The following is a 20,492-nucleotide window of genomic DNA, read 5'->3' as shown; positions in this document are numbered from 1 at the left end:
ACGTACGTTCTGATGAATCAAAGAAGCATCAATTGCCAGAATCTAGAAGTTAAGTATCAGGGGAGTGTATTTTTGTCAGGAAGAGACAAATTTTATGTCTGGGGTGTAGCTCAGTTAACATGCACAAAGTCCTGGATTTGATCTCCACCACTGTATTAAACCAGGAGTGGTGGCACAAGCCTTAATTTCATCATTCAGAATGTGAAGACAGGGAAACCTAAAGGGTATTGTTGATTCTACATGAAGAGTATAAGGACAACCTAGACTACATAAAACTCTGCATGGACGGATGTATGGAAGGACGGATAGTGGTCAAGGCTATCTGTGATACCTGACCTCTTGACAAAGGGCTAGAGGAGACCTTTACTTAAAAGTGCATTTGATTAACACATTCTCAAGTACCTTTTAGTCAACATAGTTCTTTAAGAAAAACCAATTTGGTTACAACTTTTTATACATTTTACTTAGATTTAATTCTGAATCATGTGGCATATGAATATTGCTTTTAGATTAATTCTAACTTATTATTGCTAATTAATACATAGGTATTTGGCAAACTATATCAAGCTTCTCCAGAGAAGAGGATATTACCATTAGGCCAAACAATGATTATATAATTCAGGAGCTTGTCTAATTATAAAAGGTTTCAATTTGGCCTCCCTCTTCCAGCTTTAGTGGTAATTTTCATGTAGCCCAAGCTGGCCTTAAGCTTATGTAGTCGAAGACAACTTTGGTTTTTAGATTGTGCCATTCACCTTCCAACTCCTGGGACTACTATAGGTGTACACCATGAAGCCTGATTTATGCAGTGTTTGGAAACTGAACCCAAGGTTTTGTGATACTCTTTTAGGAAAGCACTATACTAAATTGAATCGCATTCCAAGTCTCAAAGGTATCAATTTTCCTTCCCCTTAATATAAAGCTCCTATGCATAGAATTTTTAAATTTTCCAAATTTATACATTTATGACTTGTGGTTTCTAGCACTGATTCTGTTATCTGAATGTACTGTCAGCACATTTATATTTATTTGACCAACTCATTTTTCCTTCATAAATCCTTAAGTCAAATATAAATTATTACTATATGTCAATAAATAAAGCCCAGTATCAAACAGCTTCTCCATATCTATGGAGGATGTTCTAAGAGTCCTAGAAGATATCTTCCTATTAATATAACAATCCATCTGAGAAAATCAACTTAGAAGAAGAGAGCTTGCTTTATTTAGTTCATGGTCTTGGAGATTTCAGTCCATGGTCACTTGGCTTTATTTGGGCCTGTGGTAGTGCAACATTGTGGTCAGAGATTCCAACGATGAGAAGCCTGTTTATATCTCAGGGAAGGTGAGAAGGAAAGACAAGAGGGGTTGAATCCCAGTATCCTTTACATGGCATGACCTAACTCCTCCCACTAATCTCTACTTCTTAAAAGTTTAGGATACTCCACTGGCATCACAGGCTAAGATCAAGCCTTTAACCCATGCCTGTGCTTTAGAGAAATACTCAAGATACAAACTATAGCATTATGATAAGGTATAATTCATAAATTAAGCATATAAAGTAGCCAGCAATAACAATGGCAAGATAATTACAACAGCATACTTTATTACTTGAAAGTTACTCTGGAAATTTTTATTTAGTCTATAGATGAGCAGATAACAAAGCATCGATAACCAGACTGCTACTGTAATAATAAATAAACTGTTTTGAGTGTTGTGGTTTGAATAAAAATGGTCCTTATAGGCTCATATATATGAATGTGTGGTCCCTAGGTGGCTAGGATCTGAAGGTATAGCACTGCTGAAAGACAAGATATGTCACTGGGGATGGCATGCCTTAAGTCAGGCCCAGTCACCCTCCCCTCCCCCCACCTCCTTCTTATGGACCAAATGTAAAGTCTCAGCTACTGCTCCAGGGCCATGCCTGCCTGTCTGCAGCCATGTTGGTTATGGATTCACCCTCTGAAGCTTTAAGCAAGCTCTCAATTGCATGCTTTCTTTTATAAGTTTCCTTGGTTATAGTATTTCTCCAGTAGCTTAGCTACTTTTTCAATAGAAAAGTAACTAAAGTTTTAATAGAAGTAAACTAAAGTTTTAAAAGTAACTAAGTTTTAATAGAAAACACCTTTTAGCAGTTGTCAAGAACGCTCAGCAGGTGAAGATACTTGCCACAAGGCCTGACTACCTGAATTCCATCCCTGGAATCCACATGGTGAAAGAGAGAACCAGTTCCTTTGACCTCCACACATGGGTCCATATCCTCCCTCCTAAACATGTATAAAAACCAACCAAACAACCAAACACACAAATGAGCAAACCCTCAACCAATTCTGAGTAACTTCCACCATTCTACAGATAAATGCAGAACACAGAGTTGAAGGACAACTTTATAGTATCTTTCTGATCTTTTTCAATTACTCAGTTTGAGGAAGAGAATATAAAAAAAAAAATCTAGAGTAAACCAAATTCTATGAAATCTGAAATCAATTTTTTTTAAAATAAGTGTGCACTAGACACCATCCCTTAGAAATATTATGTTAGTCCATGTTTTTGCCACTTTTTGTCTGTGCCCTTTATTTGACTGCTGTTGTAGTGATGATTTTAAGACAGAATCTCATATAACCTAGACTAGCCTTGAATTACTTATCTTCTTGCCTCTTCTCGTTGAGTGCTGAGATTAAAGGCTTGCACTGTCATACCTAGATACTATTCATTTTAAAGATGTTCAATCTGAAACACAGTAAATAATCTCTATAAAATTTGGCAAAATATTGGGGACATCAAAGCTTGTTGTGTGTTTTCCTAATATTTTCTGAGTTATTCTATACTCAATTTATGTAGAAAATATATATAAAACAGAAGAATTTTTTGATTTCCATTTTAAACACCAAGAAAATAAAGCCAAACAAACAGAAAAGAAGATGAAACGAAACAGTGGTCACTCATACTACTCAACGTGAGAGTCAGTGCAAAACTACCAATAGCTCTAGTTCCAGGATTGGCTACTCTTTCTGTCCTCTACAAGCACTGCAAGCATGGGGTGCAGAGACATATAAGCAGGCAAAACATTTACACATACAAAATAAAAATGAATTAAGAAAAATAAATATTCAGTGTCAGTGAATCAAAGCATTAACTATTTCTACAGGTAGGTATAGCAATATCTTTAGGTTCATAGATCAAATGTCGGGCGGGGGAGGGGGTTGTACACACTTAAATCACAGTTATAGGTTTTACAAGCATTAGCATTTCTTGGATTATTGGCAAAGAAAAAAAAACTGAGGCAGCAAGAAAAAAACTAGAAGAATTTGACAGCTGGCATCAAATCTGCAACCATAAAAGGTCATTGTAGGCCATTTTTCTAAGCAGTATCTGACTTCAGAGCACTCAAGTTGCTTTATTAAAGTACAGAGCAACAGTCAGAAATTATACTACAAATGAAACATAAATTATAGCAAACTTTGTTTTAAAATGAAATTTTAATATGTAACAAAGGAAAAAATCAATATAAAGGCTTGCTGTAAGAGCTACAGAGAGAGGCTGAGTATAGATGGCTTGGCAGGTAAAGTACTCAACAAGTGTAAGGAACCTGATTCCTAAAACCCACATAGAAATCAGGTAGGTGTAGCAGCTTGTACTCCCAGTTCACAGCAGGCAGATACAAGGAATTTCCAGAACAAAGTGGTTCGCCAGACCCGCTGAATCCATGAGTTTTTGTTTCAGCAAGAGACCCTGACTTACTATAAAAGATGGAGAGTGACTGAAAAAGATACCTGATTGCTTGGCCCTCTACATGTACACACATACATGTGTGCTTGTATACTTGTGTACCCACATACATGCAAACATGTACATACAGAAGCACACAAACCATTCACATACAAATACAAAAGTAAAATAAAATAAAAAAATATTAAAAACAAAGGCACACTCTGAATGTTTTCATGAAGGGCTTAAGAGATGACTCAGTGGTTAACAGTGTTTGTTGCTCAAGCAGGGACCTGGGTTCATTTTCTAGCATCCACAATTGATTATGACTTCAGCTCTAGGAGATCCAATGACCTCTTCTAGCCTCTGTAGGCATATGTTCACATTTGGGTTACAAACAGACACTCACACATAAATGTAAGTAAAACAACAACAGCAACAAAAACGTAGAAAAATTACACTAAAAAGAACAAGGAGAGAGAGGGCAGAGATGTAGGAGGATGGAGAACCGCACAGAAGTTTCTGGATTCCTGGCTTCCTGCTTAGAACTCTCTAGAGATTCTTTCAAGACTGCAGTGTACACGGATATGAAGTAAAGTCTGTTTGATTCGGCATCTCATATTTGAAAACGGGACTCTGTTGGATGCCTCCCAGTAAAGAACCTCTGCCTGACAGGGAAACAAGAAACTTAAATGATTGAGGGAAGAAAGAAGAAGAGGAGGGAGAAGAAGAGGAAGAGGAAGAGGAGGAAAGGGAGGAAGAAGAAGAAGAAGGGGAAGAAGGGGAAGAAGGGGAAGAAGGGGAAGAAGGGGAAGAAGAAGAAGAAGAAGAAGAAGAAGAAGAAGAAGAAGAAGAAGAAGAAGAAGAAGAAGAAGAAGAAGAAGAAGCAGCAGCTGATTCACTGCTTAGCTCTCTATACTACAGCAGCATGTTGTCCTCTGAGGGAGTCCACCCAGAACCTGACTTTGAGGGATACAGACACCTACAACCAAACAGTGGATGGAGCTTGGGATCTTTTATGGAAGAATAGGAGAAAGAATTTTGAACCCCGAAGGGGATAGGAACTACACAGGAAGACCAACAGAGTCAACTAACCTGGACCCTTGGGGTTCTCAAGGTCTGAACCACCAACAAAAGAACATAAAAGGGCTGGACCTAGGCCTCCCTGCTCATATTTAGCAAACATGCAGCTTAGCCTTCTTGTGGGTTCCAAACAACTGGAGTGGGGCTATTCCAAAAGCTGTTTCCTATATGTAGGACATGTTCTCGTAGCTGGGCTGCCTTGTCTGGCCTCAGTGGGAGAGGAAGCTCCTAGCTTGGCAGAGACTTTAAGAGCTAAGGTGTTGTGGGCCTTCCCAGGGGCCCCCACCCACTCAGAGGAGAAGGGGAGGAAGGATGGGGGAATGACAATGAGAGAAGTGACTGGGAGGGGGGCAGTGAGCGGGATGTAAGGTGAGTAAGTAAAAATATTAAATAAAACAAAAGTTTCCTTTGCTAAAAAAAAAAAAAAAAAAAAAAAAAACAAGGAGTAAGCAGGCTTAGGGATTGGAAAAACTTGAGTTCTAGTCTTGGTCCCATATCCTAGGTCATGGGCAAGTTATTTCATTTCTATGGGCCACAATTTACTCATTCATGTGCAAGCAAAAGTAATATTTACTCTGTAAAACTGCTATGAATATTAGAAGGGATAATGAATCTTGACTACATGTCATAAATAAAATTACTTTTAATGCCTTTGTATAAAATAACTGGTTTCCTTCTATAGCTCATACAATTAAGAGTCATACATTTATATCAGAGCTGTGCTTCTAAAATGTATCTTTAATTTCAAAACAAACACCTAATTTTAAGAATAATTAAGATCATTTTTTCCAAAAGGAAAATATACATACTGAACCAGTCATTGATTATTCTGTTGGGTAGAAAACAGAGTCAGGTTCCTGTTTCCATGCACGATGTGGAGGCGCACAAGGGGACTTAAGTGAGGACTCGGAACTTGATACACAAGTGCTCAATGAAAAGGCTCCATCCCCAGCTGCCAAACAGACTGACTCAGGTTGTTTTGTTTTATACAGTCTCAGAGAATAGCCAAGGCTACCCTTAAATTCACAAACATTTTTGTTGCTGTTAAAGAATTATTTATTTGTTTTATGTATGACTACACTGTCACCATCTTCAGACACACCAAAATAGGGCACCAGATCCCATTACAGATGGTTGTGAGCCATCATGTGGTTGCTGGGAACTGAACACAGGACCTCTGGAACAGCAGTCAGTGCTCTTAACTGCTGAGCCATCTCTCCAGCCCAATTCATAAACTTCTTGTTGCTGCCTCCTGAAAATTGGGATTACAGAGCTGTGCTACCTCAGATAGCTCATAACATTTATAAAATATTCTTTAAAAATTTTTATTACATTTTAATTTATTTATTCTGTATGCATGTATGTTTATATGTGTGGCACTTATTCCAAGTTGCACATGTGGAGACAAAAGGACAACCAGCAAGAATTGGTTCTCTCTTGATATTATATGAATACAGGGATTGAAATACGCTCACTAGGCTCAGTGGCAAACACTTTTCTCTACTGAGCCACCTTGCTAGCTCAATACTATTTCTATAGACTCAATTTCATTCCCTTCCACTCCACACCTAGTACCATGAATTAAACCCAGAGTGTAAGCATCCTATAAAGTCAAAAATCAGTTTAAAAGATAACTTCCTAAAAATAAAATTCCTAAAAGAAATTGTGAATGTGATCAGAATAGAAAAGTTGATATTACTAGGGAAAACTATGTGAGTCTTGCCACCCAACCCCCGCCCCAATCACTATAGCCCAGGCTGATGAAGCTTCTACCTCAGTCTCCAAGGTGCTGGGGTTACAGGGATACATTTGTGGTATTTTGAATGAGAATGTCCCTCTACAAATTCATGTATCTGAACACTTGGCTTGGGAAAGTTTAGGGGTTATGTCCTTGATGAAGGAAATAAGCACTAGGAACAGGCTTTGGGAGTTTACTCTTTGCTCCATTTCCAGTTTGCTCTCCCTACTCTGTGTTTAGGGGTGCAGATTCTTGCTCCAGAAGCCCATGCTGTGTCTACCATATGGTCTCGGTCTCTCTCTCTCTCTCCCTCTCTCTCTCCTTGTCTCTCTCCCTCTCTCCCTCCCTCCCTCCCTCTCTCCCTCCCTCCCTCTCTCCCTCTCCCTCTCCCTCTCTCCTCCTCTTCCTCCTCCTCGCCCCACCCATACTACTACTACGGCACCCTAAGTAACAGGAATGAAAAGTGTGTGAAGTAAAGGGGAGAAAAGAAGATAAAACAAGAGAAAGGAGAACCTGGAGAATAAATTCAGCAACATAGTTAAGAAAGTCAACATGAAAAATGAGATTTGGGGTTAAAAATAAATCGAAATACTGGAAATGAAATACTCAATGAATCAAACAAACAAAAACCAAAAGAAGATCAGCAACAGACTAGACCAAAAGAGAGAGTATGTCAATCAAGAACAGAGGACAAAGTCAAAGAAATGTTATAGTCATATCATAGCATCCATAAGGAAAAAAATGAGGGCCACTGAGAAAGTTCAGTAAGTAAAAGCACCTGCCATGAAGCCTGATGACTTGAATCAGATCCCTGAGACCAATGTGATGGAAAGACAAAACTGACCTTTTCAAATTGTCCTCTACCCCCTATATGTATACCAAAACTCATAATACCCCACTCACTCCCTTGCTCCTTCTCTCCCTCTCTCCCTCTCCTCCCCTCTGATACACACACAGTCTCACAGAAAGAGAGGGAGAAGGGGAGAAAGAAGGAAAGGGAGAGGTAGAGGTGGAGGTGGAGAGGGAAGAGAGGGAGAGGGAGAGGGAGAAGGAAGAGAGGGAGAGGGAAGAGAGGGAGAGGGAAGAGAGGGAGAGGGAAGAGAGGGAGAGGAAAGGAAGAGAGGGAGAGGGAAGGAAGAGAGGGAGAGGGAAGAAGGGGAAAGGGAAGAGAGGGAGAGGGAAGAGAGGGAGAGGGGAGAGAGGGAAGAGAGGGAGAGGGGAGAGAGGGAGAGGGAAGAGAGGGAGAGGGAAGAGAGGGAGAAGGAGGAAAGGGAGGAGAGGGAGGAGAGGGAGGAGAGTCTAACATTCTAACATTCTTACTGTATCTAACAAAACTATCTTTTAGAACAGAGAGGACACAAGCAAATCTCAATACATGTAGAAAAAGTGAATCAGTTTCTTATAACCTATATTCTCTGACCACAATGGAATACAGTTACAAACACAACAGACCAATTTCACTAATGAACATAAACACAAGAAAACTTATTAAAAGCCAAAGTAAAAGTACATGCAAAAAGATTAGACACCACTATCAAATTTATTTCATTCCATGGATTTAGACACTCCCCACTAAGTACAATATTGTGCAATGACTCAGACAGAAAGCCCACCATTACCTCAAAAGATGTAGATAAGCCATTGAACAAAGCTCAACATCGCTTCATGGTAAAAGCTCTGAAGGAGCACACCTCAGCATAATTAAGGCTATATTTGGGGAAAATCTCTAGTCAACACTACATTAACTAAACATTCCCTCTGCTATTAGAAAAGACAAGACTTTCTACTCTTCACTAGAGATCTTAGCTAGGTCAATAAAGCAAGAGAATGAAGAAAAGAAAAGGAATACAAACAGGAAAGGAGTAAGGTGAATGCAGGACTAAGTCAAATGGTCTATTTCATACAATATGATCCTACACTATAGCGTATTAATAAGTAAAAATCAGTAGCTTTTCTACAAACCATATGAACATAAGGAAAAAAAAAGGAAAACCAATACCATTCACAATAACTTCTCCCTCCTTCCCAACCCCCACCCCCACATCTCTTAATAAGAAAATGAAAGGTTTAAAAGATTGAAGACACCAGATGGTCACAGTAAGGCAGCATTAATACAGTAAGAATCGCTACATCACCATTAAAAAACACTGACAGATTCAAGGTAATCTCCCTCAAAATTCCAATGACATTCTTTAAAGAACTAGAAAAAAAATACTAAAAATCTTATTTTAAAAAAAACTGAAGGTAGATATAGGGGAAAGCTTCTGGCTGTGCCATGTGATGCAGACACACATGGTGTTTTATTGAAGCAAGAGACCTGTGGGAGGACACGTGATGTTTGGAGCGAGTATAAATAGAACTCAACAGGCAGAGAAGGCATGCTTGCATAGCTAGCTTTGCAACACTTTGTAGGTCTCATGCCTTTCCTGATCTTCACTTCATTGAGAGAGGCATAGCAGAGAATGTCTTCTGGCTTTCAGGCTAGATTGTGCCATGGCTGCTGATTCATGTCTGGTATTCTGACAACAGAGATTGGAATAGCCCCAATGAACTACTTCTAAACAGGTCCACATCCCCTTGTCCTATTTACTATCTTTTCTCCCCTACCTCTGGATGGTGGGTTAGAAGGAGGATTGAAGCATTTGAGAACCCTTATTAAAAGTAGTTTTTAAAAATTTAAGCCTACAGGTATGGTTCAGTTGGGAGCTTTAATTCCCCTTCCTAGCATAAAAGCATGCAGGAAAATCAAAAGTCCAAGGTCATCCTCAACTACATAGTGAGTTTAAGTCTAGCCTGCCCTATAAGAGAATATCTCAAAAACAGCAAAAGCCAGCCTCTAGCAAAAGTCTATCACAGATTATAGCTTCTTGTGTGCTATAATCTAATATCACAGAAGGCCTTCCTTCCAAGTGCTGGGGATGCAGCGTAGTGTCAAAGCACTTGCCCAGCATGTGCAAAGCCCTGGGTGTAATCTGAGCACTAAAGACAACATACAATCTTCCAATGGAACAGGATGTAAAGGCAGAAGGCAGTATGATAACCCTAAACCTTTCCACAGCACTTTGAATGGACATCCTTGCATCCCAGATTCTACCCTGAGACAGCTCATCGGTAACAGTGCAGCCCTGTACAAGACTACTTCCATTTCTTGCAGCTCCATCACTCTAGACATCTCATCTCCATTTAGTAACATCGGATGATCCACATACCGTGTGCATGCTGCTTTGCTTCATTCATCCTTTGGCTAAGCCTTCATCACTATGGTAACAGTAGTGCTTACAGCCTTTTGCATCATCCTATCATTCTGTGCTATGCAACCAACCTACTCATTCTGAAACTTAAAGAACATCTGTTCCTTCTCCCTGCAATTCTGCTATACTTCACTTTTCAGCTAAAACCAATAGTGCGTCTTCAAATTAACTCCAAGAAACACTGGTGGAAAAACATTAAAACATTTTAATTCCAACTATGTTCATACTCAACTTTGGGCTAAAAACTGTGAAACTATTTCACTGTACTGACCATAATTGCCATACCTGGTTGAAAAAAAATTCTGCAAATGAGATTAACTTCTCCTTTATGAACTAATTAACACTCAAATACACAGAGTATTTGTTTATACATCTAATTTCCTACCAGCTGGTTTTCAAAAGACTGAAATGGACTTCTAAACTGTTAAAATCTATGATAGCTTTAACCCAAACCTTGTGGATATTAAAAAACAATTAAGGGTGTTGGAAACAGGAAACTGCAAGGGCCAGCTTACGTTTAGACAACAACACTGATATAGGTATCAGGGATGAGTCACTTAAAACACAAATGAGACTGGATATGGGGCCTATGAGTCAGCATAAAATGGCTGATACCCAATGTCCAGGGAACCCCAAAGTAAACAGTGATGTAACATTATATAACTATTTTTGGCAGAGTGCCACTTTTGTATGATTCTTCATTAATGTGGCCTGAAGTCAGAGGGTAGAGACCTTATCTCCTTTTGTGTGTGTGTGTGTATGTGTGTGTGTATGTGTATGTCTGTCTGTAGGCCTGGGTGTGTGCCTATGTCTGCCTGTGTGCAGCCTGTCTATGGCAATGTGTGCCTAAGCGGCTGCCAATGACTGCCTGATAGCTAGCCTATACATTGGTGAGTACAGTGGGTCTTATTTGCTCTCTGCACCTCATAGAATCTTCAACCTCCCAATGTTCTGTGACCTTCCTCCTTTCCTGGTACTGGAACACAGATCTCATTCATATCTAACACAACGAGCAGGATACAATTGCAGTGCAAAAACAAAACAAAAACCCCCAAAACAAAGCAACAAATCCCAAGAACTGAACTGGATTCTTCAGCACCGGGAGAGACTCCTGAATCGTAAGTGGACCTTCTCCCAGCAGAAGTGCTGGGAGTAGAGCAAAATGACTGCTGAGAAAGTAAGCTGGCTGTTTCAACTGAAAGCTCTGAAAGCTTGACTTTGAGATGGCTCTGACAGCTTTGAGAGAGCTGCAAGCTGAGAAAGAAACTGAGCTGAGTATGTGATTTAGAACTCAACCTCACTCAGACCTTTATCAAGAGAAAACAACACACGGAGCTCAGGAGACTGGATTTTCACCTCTAACAGTGGAGGAGATGAAGTTAGCTTCTATTACCACCTACCCTTTAAAGCAGTGCCTACATGTCCCAAGACCACTAAATGGAGAATTACTAATGAGTGCAGGTTGATGATGGTGAACTACCAGAGACTATGAGTAAAGGAAAGTCCTACATGGACTTGATACAGATACTCCAAGAGTAAAAATACACAAGTTGGTTAATAAATCATCAATCTCTCATATATGACCCATAGACAGACAGAGACAGACAGACAGACAGACAGACACACACACACACACACACACACACACACACACACACACAAGTAGTGCCAGGCTCTCCACAGGTCATGTGAAAAGCAGTGTATGTCCTGTGTTAAAACAGTAGGCCTCAGTGCTCAGAGCAGTAGCATATTCCCCCATGGCCTATTTCATGGCAGGGCTATCACAGGTGGGGCTCCCAGCACTCTCCAAATGTAAACAAGTATTTTGGACCTTAGCAAGTAGGTGGGGCTCCCAGCACTCTCCAAATGTAAACAAGTATTTTGGACCTCAACAAGTAGGGATCCAGGGCTGAGAATATCCTAGGGATGGGGCCAATATGTCCAGTTAGTAAGGGACCCGAGAACACTGGAGACCTCTTGTTGAGCAAATTATTCATTGGTTCCCCAACCTACTCCCCAATATACAAAGGGTATTGCCCCTTGTTGATGCTGGAGCTAACTGTACTTTTAGTCCATTGGAACCTGAGTGTTTCCCTGGCCAGTGGCACACACAGATGGCTATCATGACCATACCAACAAGGCCAAGCCACTGATTTCAATCTTGGACACTGGCCACTTGGAGCTTTGGCCATTTGGCCCCAGCCATGTCCTATAGTTCAATATATCCTAGGGGCACACATTGTGAGGACTGACAATATTCCAAGCAATTACCAGGAAATTCAAACTTTTGAGTGAGGACTGTGAAGACAGGGGAGAGGTACCACCATCACTGCCTCCTGCAAGGGCTGTCAACTCTAAGAGTAGTAGTCTCCATGTACCAGTACTAGCTGCTGAGGGACATGGCAGTATAATAAGGCCAATACAATGCCTAGTACAGAAATGAAATGAAATTTTAAAAGTGACTGTAGAGCAAACAGCAGTGGAAATGGCTCAATGGATAAAGTGAACACCACATAAGCATGACGACTAGAGTTCAGATCCCCAGAATCCAGGCAAAGATAACGGCCTCCTGTAACCCCAGCTGTTGGAAACTGAGACAGGGGATCCCCAGGACAAGCTGGCCAGCTAGACTAGATGGAACTGGTGAGCTCTGGCTCAGCAAGAGATTCTGATTCAATAAGTAAATTTCAGAGTGACAGAAAACACCTGAAATCAGCTGTGGGCTCCATGTACATCTGCATACACATTAGCAAATAATAAAAAAGAAATAAAGACAAAAAAGACACTAATATAGGAGAAAAACAAAGGAATAAAGGCACTTATCACCAAGCCTGATGTTCAGTCTATAGGACTCGTGTTGGAAGAAGAGAAGGATTCCAGAAAGTTATCCTCTGATCTCTACTCATTCCCTGTGCTACATCCATGGGCACATGAATACACACACTCACATATACACAAAGTAAAGTAAATAAATAAATAAACAAATATTTAAAATGTAAGCTCTAACTAGGAGAAAAATATAATACGGTATACTTTAAAACAGGATGTTCTGGATACAAAAAGGAAAATCCTTCAGAACTATATGAAGAAGACGTTGTAATTAGATTCCTCTAGCACCTCAGGGATTCACAAGTATTCTCAATGTACGAACTCTCAGCTCTTCCTATTAAGCAATAATGCATGTAAACACTCACAGTGAATAAGTGGAAGAAGTGAGATTTAGAGCACTGAGCTCCTTTATACTCTGTTCTATTTTAAATGCAAGCAAAGCATAATTCTCTACTTCAACTTTTGTTGTAAAAGTCATATGCCTATAGTGAAGTTATAAAAAGTTGAGATTATTTTGGTCTACTATACAAGCAAAACACAGAAGACATCAAGGACTATAAGGTGTAATACACACACACACACACACACACACAAAACTCTACATGAACAGAAATTAACTAAAGAAGGATACATTGAATTTGGGCATAGGTGGTATGCATTTGTAACCCCAACACTTGGGAGGTGGAGGCAAAAGGAACAGGAGTTCAAAGTCGGCTTCAGCTACATAGCTAGTTGCAACTCAAGCTGAGCAGTATGAAATTTGTAATCCATAAATAAACAGATAAATAGTATACACTGAAATAACACCCTATATATATTACCTGAGTGCCTTACCCTTATTACCCAGTCATCCACATATTCAAAATCTGCAAAATTGAAATGCTAAAGGCACTCACAATTTACTGGTTTGAGAACCTATTTAAATAACATCAAAACTGTCACTGTAACATATTTCCATCTGGTAATAATACTAGCTAAAATTACAAATGTGCTGTGTGTTATGATAACAATTAGGAAGAAGAGGTCATAGAAGGATCAGAAGATCAAGTCATTCTTAGCTACACATCGAGTCTGAGTTCAGCCTTGGGGCACATGAGATTTTATCTTAATAACCTTAAAAGTATAGTTGCTAACTTTTTTTAAATTATTATTTTTTAACTGTTTTACAGTCCAGTCATTGCCCCATCCTGGACTGCCCTGTTCCTCATTCCGTTCCTCTTCCCCATCTCCAAGGGAATGTTTCTAACTCCCCACCCTGACCCCACCCCCACCCACAGCAAAACCTCTCCACTCCCTGGGTCCTCAAGTCTCTCCAGGGCTAGGCACTTCTTCTCCCACTGAGGCCAGACCAGGCAGTCCTCTGCTGTACATATACGGGAGCCTTGGACCAGCTAGTGTATGCTGCCTGTTTGGTGGCTCAGTGTCTGAGAGATCTTAGGAGTCCAGGTTAGTTCCAACTGCTGGTCTTCCTATGAGGTCACCTTTCTCTTCAGCTTTCTCCAACCTTTCCCTAATTCAACCACAGGGGTCCCTAACTTCAGTCCAATGTTTGGGTGTAAGTATCTGCTTCTGTCTCAGTCAGCTTCTTGTTGGGACTCTTGGAGGTCATGTTAGACTCCTGTCTATAAGCACACCACAGCATCAGTAATAGTGTCAGGCCTTGGAGCCTCCCCTTGAGATGGATCTTTTCACTTGGTCTCTTCTCATTTTTTCTCCACAGTTCTTTCAAACAGGAACAATTATGAGTCAAAATTTATGACTGAGTGATGGCAACCCCATTCCTCCACTTGATTCCCTGTCTTTCTACTAAAGGTGGGCTCTACAAGTTCCCTCTCCCCACTGTTGGGCATTTCATCTAAGGTCCCTCCCTTTGGGATCCTGAGAGTTTTTCACCTCCCAGGTCTCTGGTACTTTCTAGAGGGTCCCCCACCTCCCCTCCCCAAAGTTGAATATTTCCATTCATCCTGCTGGCCCTCAGGGCTTCTCTCCTGTCCCTCACCCCAACCCACCCCACTCCCCATGCCAATGAGTTCTAGGCTCTTTCCCACTGTCTGCTCTATTAGATTCAGTGAATCTGGTTTTATGCTGAGGTCCTTGATCCACTTGGACCAGAATTTTCTGCAAGGTAACAAGTATGGATCTATTTTCATTTTTCTACACACAGATTGCCAGCTAGACCAGCACCATTTATTGAAGATGGTTTCTTTTTTCCATTGAATATTTTTGGCTTCTTTGCCAATATCAAGTGTCCATAAGTGTGTGGTTTTATTTCTGGGTCTTCAAATCTATTCCACTGATCAACCTGTCTGTCTTTGTACCAATATCATGCAGTTTTTTTCAGTTTTTTTTTAATCACTATTGCTCTGTAGTACAGCTTGAAGTCAGAGATGGTGATGCCCCCAGAGGTTCTTTTATCGTTAAATATTATTTTCACTATCCTGGGTTTTTTGTTTTTCCATATGAAATTGAGAGTTGCTCTTTTTGTGTCTTTGAAGAATTGTGTTGGAAATTTGATGGGGATTGCACTGAATCTATAGATTGCTTTTGGTAGGATGGCCATTTTTACTATGATAATCCTACCAATCCATGGGCATGGAAGATCTCTCCATTTTCTGAAGTCTTCTTTGATTTCTTTCTTGAGACCTGAAGTTCTTGTCATACAGATCTTTCACTTGTTTGGTTAAGAGTTACTCCAAGATATTCTCTTTATCAGCCCGATTATCACTTGTATAAACAAAGGCTACTGATTTCAGTTAATTTTATATTCAGGAACTTTGCTAAAGTTGTTTATCAGCTGTAGAAGTTCTCTGGTAGAGTTTTTGGGGTCACTTATGTACACTATCATATCATCTGCAAATAGTGATACCCTGACTTCTTCTTTGCAATTTGTATCCCCTTGATCTCCTTTTGTTGTTTTATTGCTCTAGCTAGCACTTCAAATACTGTATTAAATAGATACAGGGAGAGTGGGCAGCCTTGTCCCTGATTTCAACGAGATTGCTTCAAGTTTCTCTCCATTTAATTTGATATTGGCTGTTGGTTTGCTATATATTGCTTTTATTATGTTTATGTATGGATCTTGAATTCCTGATCTCTCCAATACTTTTAACATGAAGGGGCGTTGTGTTTTGTCAAGTGCTTTTTCTGCATCTAATGAGATGATCATGTGATTTTTGAGTTTATTTAGTGGATTATGTTAATAGAGTTTTGTATATTGAACCAACCTTGCATCCCTTGGATGAAGTCTACTTGACGGTAGTTAATGATGGTTTTGATGTGTTCTTGGATTCGGTTTGCTTGAATTATATTGAGTATTTTTGTAATGGAAATTGGTCTGAAGTTCTCCTTTGTTGGGTCTTTGTGTGGTTTAGGTATCAGAGTAACTATGGCTTCATAGAATGAATTAGGTAGCGTTCTTCCTGTTTCTATTCTATGGAATAGTTTGAGGAGTGTTGGTATTAGCTCTTCTTTGAAGGTCTGGTAGAATTCTGCACGGAAGCCATCTGGCCCTGGGCTTTTTTTTGGTTGAGAGGTTTTTAATGACTTTTTCTATTTCCTTAGGGTATAAGGACCTATTTAGATAGTTTTCTGCTCTTGTTTTAACTTTGGTACCCGGTATCTGTCTAGAAAATCACCCATTTCATCTAGATTTTCCAGTTTGTTGAGTGTAGGCTTTTGTAGTACGATCTGATGATTTTTTTTTTAATTTCCTCAGTTTCTGTTTTTATCTATCTTGTTCATTTTCTCAAAGAACCAGCTTTTGGGTTTGTTGATTCTTTGTATCATTCTCTTTGTTTCTATCTGGTTGATTTCAGCCCTGAGTTTGACTATTTCCTGTGGTCTACTTCTCTTTGGTATGTTTCCTTCTTTTTGTTCTAGATCTTTCAGGTGTGTTGTTGTTAGTATAGGATCTCTCCAATTTCTTTAAGAGGGCACTTAGTCCTATAAATTGTCCTCTTAGCACTGCTTTTATTGTGTCCCATAAGTTTGGGTGTGATGTGTCATCATTTTCATTGAATTCCAGGAAGTCTTTAATTTTATTATTTTCTCCCTGACCAAGTTGTCATTGAGTAGAGAGTTGTTTGGTTTCCATGAGTATGTGGATTTTCTGTTGCTATGTTGTTATTGAAGTCTATTCTTAGTCTGTGGTGATCTGATAAGATGCATGGGATTATTTCAATCTTTTTGTATCTGTTGAGGCTCATTTTGTGTCAATTTTGGAGAAGGTACTATGAGGGGCTGAGAAGGCTGCTTTTGTTATATTCTTTTGTTTTAGGGTAAAATGTTATGTAGATGTCTGTTAAATCCATTTGGTTCATAACCTCTATTAGTTTCATTGTATCTCTGTTTAGATTCTGTTTCAATGACCTGTCCATTGTTGAGAGTGGTGTGTTGAAGTCTCCTGATATTTTTGTGGGGGATTCAAGGTGTGTTTTGAGCTTTAGTAACGTTTCTTTAATGAATGTGGGTGCCCTTGTATTTAGGGCATAGATGTTCAGAATTGAGACTTGGTGGATGTTTCCTTTGATGAATATGAAGTGTCTGTCCCCATCTTGGTTGATAATTTTTGGTTGAAAATCTATTTTATTGGATATTAGGATGGCAACTCCAGCGTGTTGCTTGGGACCATTTGCTTAGAAGACGTTTTTCTATCCCTTTGAGGTAGTATCTGTCTTTGTCATTGAGTTTCTTGTATACAGCAAATGCTGGATCCTGCTTACATATCCAGTCTGTTAGCTAATGCCTTTTTATTGGGGAATTGAGTCTTTTCATGTTGAAAGATATTAAAAACAGATGATTGTCAATACCTGCTATGTTTGTTGTTGTAGGTGGCATTATATGTATGTGAGTCTCTCCTTTTGGTTTTGTTGTGAGATAATTTCTTGTTTTTTCTTTGGTGTAGGTACTCTCCTTGTATTGAGAGTTTTCCTTCTAGAATCCTCTATAGGGCTGGATTGATTGATAGATATTGTTTAAATTTGGTTTTGTCATGGAATATTTTGGTTTCTCCATCTATGGTAACTGAGAGTTTTGCTGGGTATAGTAGCCTGGGCTGGCATTTGTGTTCTCTTGGGGTCTTTGGTTTTAAACAAATAAATTATCCTATTTTTCTGTTTTATATCATTGTAAAATACAAACAGGCAAGATTTCTAAAACAGTTATCAGTTATTACAGTTGTAATGTTTCCTAATAAAGTAAGAAAGTTATTATTAATCAAAAATATATTCAATTTAAATATTATTTTTTACAGGTGCTTGCTGACTTATGAAAAACGACAGTTCCATGCAAACCTCATTAGAAGGCAAAGAATGACTCTTCTCATTTCTCAATGTCTCCACTTTCACCCAAATTCAATTAAAACAAATCTCTCTACCCCCTTTCCTTTCTATTTTGGAGACAGAGACTCCTGTGTCCCAGGCTGGTCTTCAATTAGCCAGGGATTATCTTGAACCTCTGGTGCTCCTGTATCCACCTCTTAAGATTATACAAGATGGGTAACTACATCAATTTTATGCAGTGCTAACAGTTAAATCTAGAGTTTTGTGCATGCTAGGCAAACACTCTTACCAATTGAGCTACATCCTCAGCCTCGAACTGATTTTCCACTGATAACTTCTTTTTGTTGACTTACAAAAGTCAAAAATTACTGCAATACAAGAAGAAGGCCAAGATAGCTAAATTACTTAACATATCATTTTTTCCATATCCACACACAGAATTGTGGATAGAATATATACGTGTATGTATATTGTGAATGTTTTTCTAAAGTTCCCATATGTAATTAATGGCAGAAAATTTAAACAAACTAATTGTGTGGTTTTGTTTTGTTTTGAAAACTATTGAATCATGTATTAATGTGACTCTCATAACGTGGGGCTAGGTCCCTTTTATATGATTAGCATGTATGACAACAGCCCAATATGATCAAGGCAATTCCAATAAATGTCCTCTACTACTAAACAGGTGACAATAAAAACTAACCGTGTCCATATCTCTTTATTCCTAGAATAAAAAGTATTTTCTTTATTGAGGTAGGATCTTTCTATATCATCCTGGATATCCTGGAATTTGCTATGTAGAACAAGACGGCCTCAAACTCACAAAGACCTGCCTGCCTTTGTTTCCCAAGTGCTGGTATTAAAGGTGTACGTGCTACCATGGAAGCCCTATTTTAGAATATTAACATACCCTCTGACTTACTTCAAACTTCTGAAGATGCTGAAATACCAATTTTAACAGTTCTATTATAATTTGTGCCAATGTATATGATTTGTATTATGCAGACAGTGTGCTGCAGCTCTTTGTAGAGAGGAAGAGAAAAATCAGGTGGCCAACCTTGTTTTGTTTACTCCAGGCTATTTACATTGGAGATTCTATGTCTCCTGGGCATGGCATTTACAAGCCTATAACCAGTGAGGCATCTGAGGCAGATTGACATTGAGTCAGACACCAGCCTGAACTACACAGTATGATCAAGACCTGGGGTTCCAGCTCAGCGGTAAAGCACTGCAGGTGGAGCCTGACCTCCATCCCCAATACCATACACATACACACAAAGAGTAGAGTAGGCCAAATAATTTCATATATATATATATATATATATATATATATATATATGGTAAAGAATCTAGCTTGAGAGTTTGAAAGATAATGAATTTTTAATTAAGAAAAATCCTAACTTTCTTAATAGAAAAACAACTTGAGTACTATATTTAAAATGTACTCAATTTATAAAGTACACATTTCAAATAAAGCTATTGCCAATATTAATAATATACTACCACAATCTTAAGACTACAAAAAGGAAAAGACTAATTTTAAATTAGAAATTAAAATTAATTTATATTGCCACAAAGATAAGCACAAGTCAGAATGTAGTAAGAGTGGATGGTAACATTGCCTTTAATGTCAGCAGTCAGAGGGCAGAGGCAGGCAGACCTGAGTTCGAGACCAGACTGATTTATATAATGAATTCAGGCCAACAAAGGCAAGGTAGTAAGACTCTGGAGAGGAAGAGAGGAAGAGTGAGCATATGAGAAACTCTTTTAGGGGTAGGTTCGTGTTGTTGTTCCCAGACTGGCCTGGAATACTCCAGGCCTCCATTCTCCAATCTCAATATCCCACATGAGGAAATTGCAGAAGTTCATACAAAGCCACTGTGTCCAAAGTAGTCATGGTAAGTTCTTTAGTAATGAAAAATAATAGCAAGTGTTACTTTCGAAGGACTCTTCAATAATAATGTTAACAGATACTTTTACGTGGCCTGCAACTGGGCTAAATGCTTAGGATAAGGACTTGAATAAGACAACTTACTGATAAATTATCTCAGACATGACAATAAGAATCCTGAGACTGGTAGGCCAGAAGGATGGCTCAGCAGTTAGAACATGCAGACGACCTGAATTCAGTTCCTAACACTCACACAAGGGAGCTGATGCCCTCTCTGGCTTTTGCAGGCACTGAACTCATACACATAAACTCACACATTGACATATACACATAATGTTAAAAACAAAAGCAAAAAAAAAAAAACCAAAAACAACTGAGATTGACTGGTCAGGACAACAGGTGCTCGGTATCAGCAAGAGATTAAGAGCTCAGCCACAGCAAGAGCTGGGGAGCACCCGAGGCTACATGAAAACCTGTCTTACAGAAAGGAAAGGATAAGGCTACACTGTGGTTAAGGCCTGAACTCTTACTGTTATTTTAACGCTGCTATCCAAAGCAGTAATTTTGTGTATATGTTTCCATGTGTGTCCACATACTCACACCTGTGTGTGGAGGCCAGACCTAATGTGACTACCTTATTACTACTGTAAGGCACAGACTGTGTGTCTGTCTCTCTCTCTCTCTCTCTCTCTCTCTCTCTCTCTCTCTCTCTCTCT

General features: G+C 39.2%; 1 protein-coding gene across 2 annotated transcripts in view; it reads right to left on the bottom strand.

The window, feature by feature from the left end:
* The window catches only part of Rngtt (RNA guanylyltransferase and 5'-phosphatase), a 200,989-nt gene that overhangs the window by 35,586 nt on the left and 144,911 nt on the right, over positions 1–20,492 (bottom strand). The gene's annotated exons all lie outside the window — the stretch shown is intronic.

Source organism: Grammomys surdaster, unplaced genomic scaffold (assembly GCF_004785775.1).
Source record: "Grammomys surdaster isolate TR1022 unplaced genomic scaffold, NIH_TR_1.0 97, whole genome shotgun sequence".
NCBI lineage: Eukaryota > Metazoa > Chordata > Mammalia > Rodentia > Muridae > Grammomys > Grammomys surdaster.
This window is presented reverse-complemented; position numbering and strand designations above follow the sequence as displayed.